Source organism: Trifolium pratense, linkage group LG5 (assembly GCF_020283565.1).
Source record: "Trifolium pratense cultivar HEN17-A07 linkage group LG5, ARS_RC_1.1, whole genome shotgun sequence".
Classification (NCBI taxonomy): Eukaryota; Viridiplantae; Streptophyta; class Magnoliopsida; order Fabales; family Fabaceae; genus Trifolium; species Trifolium pratense.
This window is the reverse complement of record NC_060063.1, coordinates 9,753,880-9,760,770: the sequence shown is the minus strand read 5'-3', so window position 1 is coordinate 9,760,770 and position 6,891 is coordinate 9,753,880.

Below are 6,891 nucleotides of genomic sequence, written 5' to 3'. Positions count from 1 at the left end.
AATATCTTTGAATGTATAAGAAATCAAGATGTGACTCCACAATGCTTTAAAGTGGATGTCATTGAAGATGAGATTGGGAACTCAAAGAAAGAAGCAACAAAGTCAATTTCTCTGGATTTGAAAGCACTCCCTCCTAATTGGAAATATGTATTTTTGGGAGATGGTTGTAAGCAACCTGTGATCATTAGTAGCTTGCTCACTCCTTTGGAAGAAGAGAAAATTTTGAAATATTTGAAAATGGATGATGGTGTCATGGGTTGGGATTTGAATGGTGTAATTCCAGCCTTTTGCTTGCACAAGCTGAAGAATGAAGAGGATTCCAATTCGGTGGTCCCATCTCAAGAGCTCTCGACTACAACATTGGAAGACTTGGTGAAGAATGAAGTGATGAAGATATTTGAAATTGGTTTGATGAGTATTATTTCCGATAGCTTTCAGGTAAATTCGGTTCATGTGGGTCCAAAAAGGGAAGTTAGTATGGAAGATTCCAAGGAAGCTCCTAAAAGGCTAAAGAAGAAGAAAAGAAAAAAATGGAAGCACAAGTGGATAAAGTTTGTGAGTCATCCGGTCATCAAAAAATTGTTGATTTGTGATCGCAATGTGACCCCATTGAAGAAGGAGGAAAAGAGGAGACGGGGGAAATCAAATTTGAAGTATCCTCCCTAACTTGGATGATGGTGCGTCAAGCTCAGGACGTTAAACGAGCGCTGCTTGGGAGGCAACCCAAGGTTTTATTTATTAACATCTGGTTTTTGCTACATTTGTTTGTGCTTGCAGGTTAAGCAAAGGAGTAGAGTGGAGTTTAAAAAAAAAACATGAGAAAAAAAAATTTGGTGTTGCGCCCGACTCAAGCCTTACGGATCCCCGCGCCAATGTTAAAAAAAAAGGGGTGGTTCTTCCCACTTTTGATTGCTCTACTGTTGGTTAGTATCACTTCCCTTGAATTTAATTTTGTCTTTTATGAATGTTTTTGTCTATTTGAAAACTTGTGCATTGTTCGAATAGTTTTGTTTAAATGCCATTAAAAGTCATCTATGTTAGCATCCATGATACATGAATTTGTGATTCCCTTGTTTGATTGATTGTCATATTTGATGATAATTAGAAAAGTTGAGGAAATTTCTCAAACATTGACCACTCGTTAATCCGGCCAAGCCGTGAGATTTCGAGCCCAAACACATAAATTTTCTTGTCATGAGAGATTCCACAACTTAGCTAATTCTCTAGAACTTGCTTATGTTCTTTTAATTGATTGATTGCTTTGAATTACACACTGAGGCATGTTGTTTGTACCTTGAGCCTTTTTGAAGCCACCATTCCTTATCTTATATCCTTTGTTAACCCCGTTGAGCCGAAAGAAAAATATTCTTTGTTTGATAACCCAAGTTTGAAAACATATAAGAAAAAAAAAAAAAGATGATTTTCTTGGAGTTAGATCACTTAACTTATGATTAGAGCACATTGTTCATCATTAAGTTTGGGGTTGCTTTTGGTATTTGCAACTGATTAAGTTTGGGGTGGGGTACTAGAGAATTTATCAAAAAAAATAAAGAAAAAAGAATTAAGTAGGGAGAGACATTACCTTGTGAAAAAAAATGGTGTTTATAAAAAAAATAACAAAAACAAAACACCAAATAAAGAAATGCTAATGAACCTCTCCGCAAAAAAAAAATGAAAAACAAAGAAAAGTTTGACAAATAAATTCTCTAGTATGATGATGTTTGAATTTTGGGGGGATGTTTGAATAATCTAATTCTTTGTTAAATGAGTGATCTTTAAAACTCCAAGTTTTTCTGCTTACCATACAAAAATATCCACCCTAAAACCTTAGCCCCGTTATAACCCTCAAGTCCTCTTAAAGTGTGAACTCTTATGCATGTTGATCGATTGTTAGAATGTTTGCAAGCTTATGGTAGAATGGCTATGTTTGTGTTGATTGAGTGAATATACCAATTTAAACAGGAGAGAATGTGAGGGAGTGAAGTGATTATGGTTTGGTCAATATTTGTGAAAAGTTCTTGATTTTTCGGTATTAATTTGTGTGCAAGTAAATTCATGATAGGGATGATCATTGAAATGATAATTGTGATGTTCTAACTTGACTGACTTTGATGGCTTTGAATTAGACTGTTTGATAGTGCCAGGTTTTCCGATGGATGAAGATATTCCTTGAGGACAAGGAAAAGTTCAAGTTTGGGGTTGTGATGACTTCATGTCATTACTATGTTTTTTTTAGCAAATGCAAGCAAACAAGTAGGTTTATACCATGTTTTTAGCAATTAAATAAGAAGAAATTGCATGAAATATGAGATAGCATGATAACAAGAAAAGATGAAAAATTGCCTAGCTTCTGCCTTCTGCGCCCAGCTTAGGGGCAGCTGAGCCCAGCTTGAAAATTGAAGAATTGCTCTCTGCCTTCTGCGCCCAGCTTGGGCAGAGCCAAGCCTGGCTTGGCACGAATTCTGCACTATAAATTGAAAACAGTTTCTCATTTTAGGGATACGAAATAATACAAAAACTCATATTTTTTATCTTTGTGATGCAATTCAGCCAACGATTCTTTAATTGCCAAGGAATTACATGAGGGGATTTGAAGGCTAAAACAACTAACTTAGAATCACATTCTAACCAAAGCTGCTTCCAATTTTTCTCAAAAGCACATTCAATAGCTATAATAACTCCCATGATTTCAGCAAATAAAGCAAAACTCCCCCCTTTGCATTTTAATTATTAATCCTAAATTAATTTAATTGTTTTGTCGAGATTGAAACAATCCCTGTGGATACGAACTTTGATTATACTACTTGACGGCGATTTAGTACACTTGCTAAATTTCTATCAAGTTTTTGGCGCCGTTGCCGGGGATTGTTGATTAATTTCAACAAGGCAATTAGTTTTACTTAGGAATTTAGTACATAATTTTTTTCTTTCTATTAATTAGCTTTATTAGTTTTTCTTTTATATTGTTTTGCTACTTGGGTATTTGTTTGTTTGTGTTTGCTCAGGTACAATTGAAATGGCGGAGGTGCAACCACCGCCACCACCAAGGAGAACCTTGGGAGATTATGGTAGAGGAGCAAATGGAGATCAAGATCTTAGAGGGTTTCAACCGGCAAACCCAGTAGCTTTTGATATCAGAAGTTCCGTCATAAAAGCTTTAAAGGAGAACAAATTTTCTGGGGCCGACTCAGAGTGTCCAAATCTGCACTTGAGTAACTTCCTAGATGTGTGTGATTACACCGATCCTCCGGGTGTCTCGGAATGTGCAAAAAGGTTGAGACTATTCAAATTTTCTCTTACCGGAAGAGCCAGAGATTGGCTGGATACCTTGCCTAACGGGACTATCAACACATGGAACGAATTGAGAGTCAAATTTTCGGAGCGCTTTTTCCCAATTTACAAGTTCCTAGAAAAAAAAGCCGAGATCACAAACTTTGAACAAGGAGATTTCGAGTCTCTTTATGACGCATGGGAAAGGTTCAAACTCCTCTTGAAGAAGTGTCCCGATCATGGTGTGGATAATTTGGCTCAAATGCAATATTTTACTCAAGGTTTAAGAGCACAAACTCGCATGTTACTTGATATATCCGCGGGTGGTTCCATGAATAACAAGGTTGCAAATGAGGCTAAAGAGCTTGTGGAAGCCATGGCGCAAAATGAATATAGAGCTCTTAATGAGAAAGGAGCTAAAAATAAAGTGACTACGTTGGAGCTTGACACTCAAAGGGCTTTGTTAGCAAATTTCAATCTCATGAATGTTCACATGGAGACTTTTATAAAACACTTGACCACCAACAAGCTTGTTCATGCTCAAGTACAACAAGTGTCAACATCACAAGTTCAACTTCCACCAAGTAGACCATCACCATTGGAAGAAACTCTTTCTCAAGTCATGAAGATGATACAAGTAAATTTCGAGGTTATGAAGACAAGTCAAGAAGCTATGAAGACAAGTCAAGAAGCAGCAAATAAAAATCATGAAGCCTCCATCAAGAATTTAGAAACCCAATTGAGACAATTGTCAAGCCAAGATGCGTCATTATCTAATGGCAGATTTGAAGGAAACACATGCAATAATCCTATAAAGGAGACTTGTAATGCAATTCACTTGAGAAGTAGAGTGATTCCTACACCGGTAAGTGAGCGACGTACAAAGGAAAATATGCCAAATGAAGTTGAGGAAGAGGTGGTAGAAGGAAGGAGTGGAAAGGAAAAAGATCATGAGGGAGAAGTGGAAAATGAGAGAAATGGTGAGCTTGAGGAAGAAGTCGAAAATGAGAGTGAGGAAAAAAAAGAGAAAAGTAAGAAAGAAAGACTTATTGATCCCAATTCAATGTTAAGGAAGATAAAAAGTCAACTTTTGAAAGAGGGACCTCAAAAAATTCCTTATTATGTGAAGTTACCTTATCCACACATAAGGAAGAACAAAAGTAGTGTGTCTAGTGAGAGTGAGAAGAAGGTGGTAGAAGGGAAGAGTGAAAATGAAGAAGTAGAAAAAAGTGAGAAAGAAAAAGAAAAAGAGGGAGGAGTTGAAAATGAGAGAAAGAAGAAAAAAGATGATGCAAGGTTTGTCGATAACGACTCAAATTTGAAGAAAATTAAGAGTAAAATTTTGAAAGATGGAGAAAAAGCTCAAGTAGTTCTACCTCATGAGAAGCTACCCTACCCTCACAAAAAGAAGAGTAAGAGAAAAGATATCGACTTTAAGAAGTTCATGGAGATGTTTAATAGCCTTCAAGTCACAATTCCGTTTATGGAAGCTTTGGAGCAAATGCCTATGTATGCCAAGTTCATGAAGGAGTTGTTGACTAAGAAGAGGCAGCCTAAAGAGGATGAAACCGTGTTGTTGACGGAAGAGTGTAGTTCAATTCTTCAAAGAAAACTCCCACAAAAGAAGAAAGATCCCGGTAGTTTCACTATACCTTGTTCTATTGGGAATTTACATGTTGGGAGAGCACTTTGTGACTTAGGAGCAAGCATCAACTTGATGCCCCTCTCTATGATGAAAAAAATACCCGGTGCCGTAGCTAAACCCACAAAGATGCAGTTATCTCTTGCGGATCGGTCCATCACGTACCCCTATGGAATCTTACAAGATGTTTTGGTAAGAGTGGCCGAATTTGTCTTTCCGGTGGATTTTGTAATTCTCGATATGGAAGAAAACGCCGAAATGCCTTTGTTATTGGGAAGACCCTTTCTAGCAACCGGGAGAGCTCTAATTGATGTGGAGATGGGTGATTTAATGTTGAGGCTCAATGATGAGCAAGTTAACTTCAATATCTTTGAATGTATAAGAAATCAAGATGTGACTCCACAATGCTTTAAAGTGGATGTCATTGAAGATGAGATTGGGAACTCAAAGAAAGAAGCAACAAAGTCAATTTCTCTGGATTTGAAAGCACTCCCTCCTAATTGGAAATATGTATTTTTGGGAGATGGTTGTAAGCAACCTGTGATCATTAGTAGCTTGCTCACTCCTTTGGAAGAAGAGAAAATTTTGAAATATTTGAAAATGGATGATGGTGTCATGGGTTGGGATTTGAATGGTGTAATTCCAGCCTTTTGCTTGCACAAGCTGAAGAATGAAGAGGATTCCAATTCGGTGGTCCCATCTCAAGAGCTCTCGACTACAACATTGGAAGACTTGGTGAAGAATGAAGTGATGAAGATATTTGAAATTGGTTTGATGAGTATTATTTCCGATAGCTTTCAGGTAAATTCGGTTCATGTGGGTCCAAAAAGGGAAGTTAGTATGGAAGATTCCAAGGAAGCTCCTAAAAGGCTAAAGAAGAAGAAAAGAAAAAAATGGAAGCACAAGTGGATAAAGTTTGTGAGTCATCCGGTCATCAAAAAATTGTTGATTTGTGATCGCAATGTGACCCCATTGAAGAAGGAGGAAAAGAGGAGACGGGGGAAATCAAATTTGAAGTATCCTCCCTAACTTGGATGATGGTGCGTCAAGCTCAGGACGTTAAACGAGCGCTGCTTGGGAGGCAACCCAAGGTTTTATTTATTAACATCTGGTTTTTGCTACATTTGTTTGTGCTTGCAGGTTAAGCAAAGGAGTAGAGTGGAGTTTAAAAAAAAAACATGAGAAAAAAAAATTTGGTGTTGCGCCCGACTCAAGCCTTACGGATCCCCGCGCCAATGTTAAAAAAAAAGGGGTGGTTCTTCCCACTTTTGATTGCTCTACTGTTGGTTAGTATCACTTCCCTTGAATTTAATTTTGTCTTTTATGAATGTTTTTGTCTATTTGAAAACTTGTGCATTGTTCGAATAGTTTTGTTTAAATGCCATTAAAAGTCATCTATGTTAGCATCCATGATACATGAATTTGTGATTCCCTTGTTTGATTGATTGTCATATTTGATGATAATTAGAAAAGTTGAGGAAATTTCTCAAACATTGACCACTCGTTAATCCGGCCAAGCCGTGAGATTTCGAGCCCAAACACATAAATTTTCTTGTCATGAGAGATTCCACAACTTAGCTAATTCTCTAGAACTTGCTTATGTTCTTTTAATTGATTGATTGCTTTGAATTACACACTGAGGCATGTTGTTTGTACCTTGAGCCTTTTTGAAGCCACCATTCCTTATCTTATATCCTTTGTTAACCCCGTTGAGCCGAAAGAAAAATATTCTTTGTTTGATAACCCAAGTTTGAAAACATATAAGAAAAAAAAAAAAAGATGATTTTCTTGGAGTTAGATCACTTAACTTATGATTAGAGCACATTGTTCATCATTAAGTTTGGGGTTGCTTTTGGTATTTGCAACTGATTAAGTTTGGGGTGGGGTACTAGAGAATTTATCAAAAAAAATAAAGAAAAAAGAATTAAGTAGGGAGAGACATTACCTTGTGAAAAAAAATGGTGTTTATAAAAAAAATA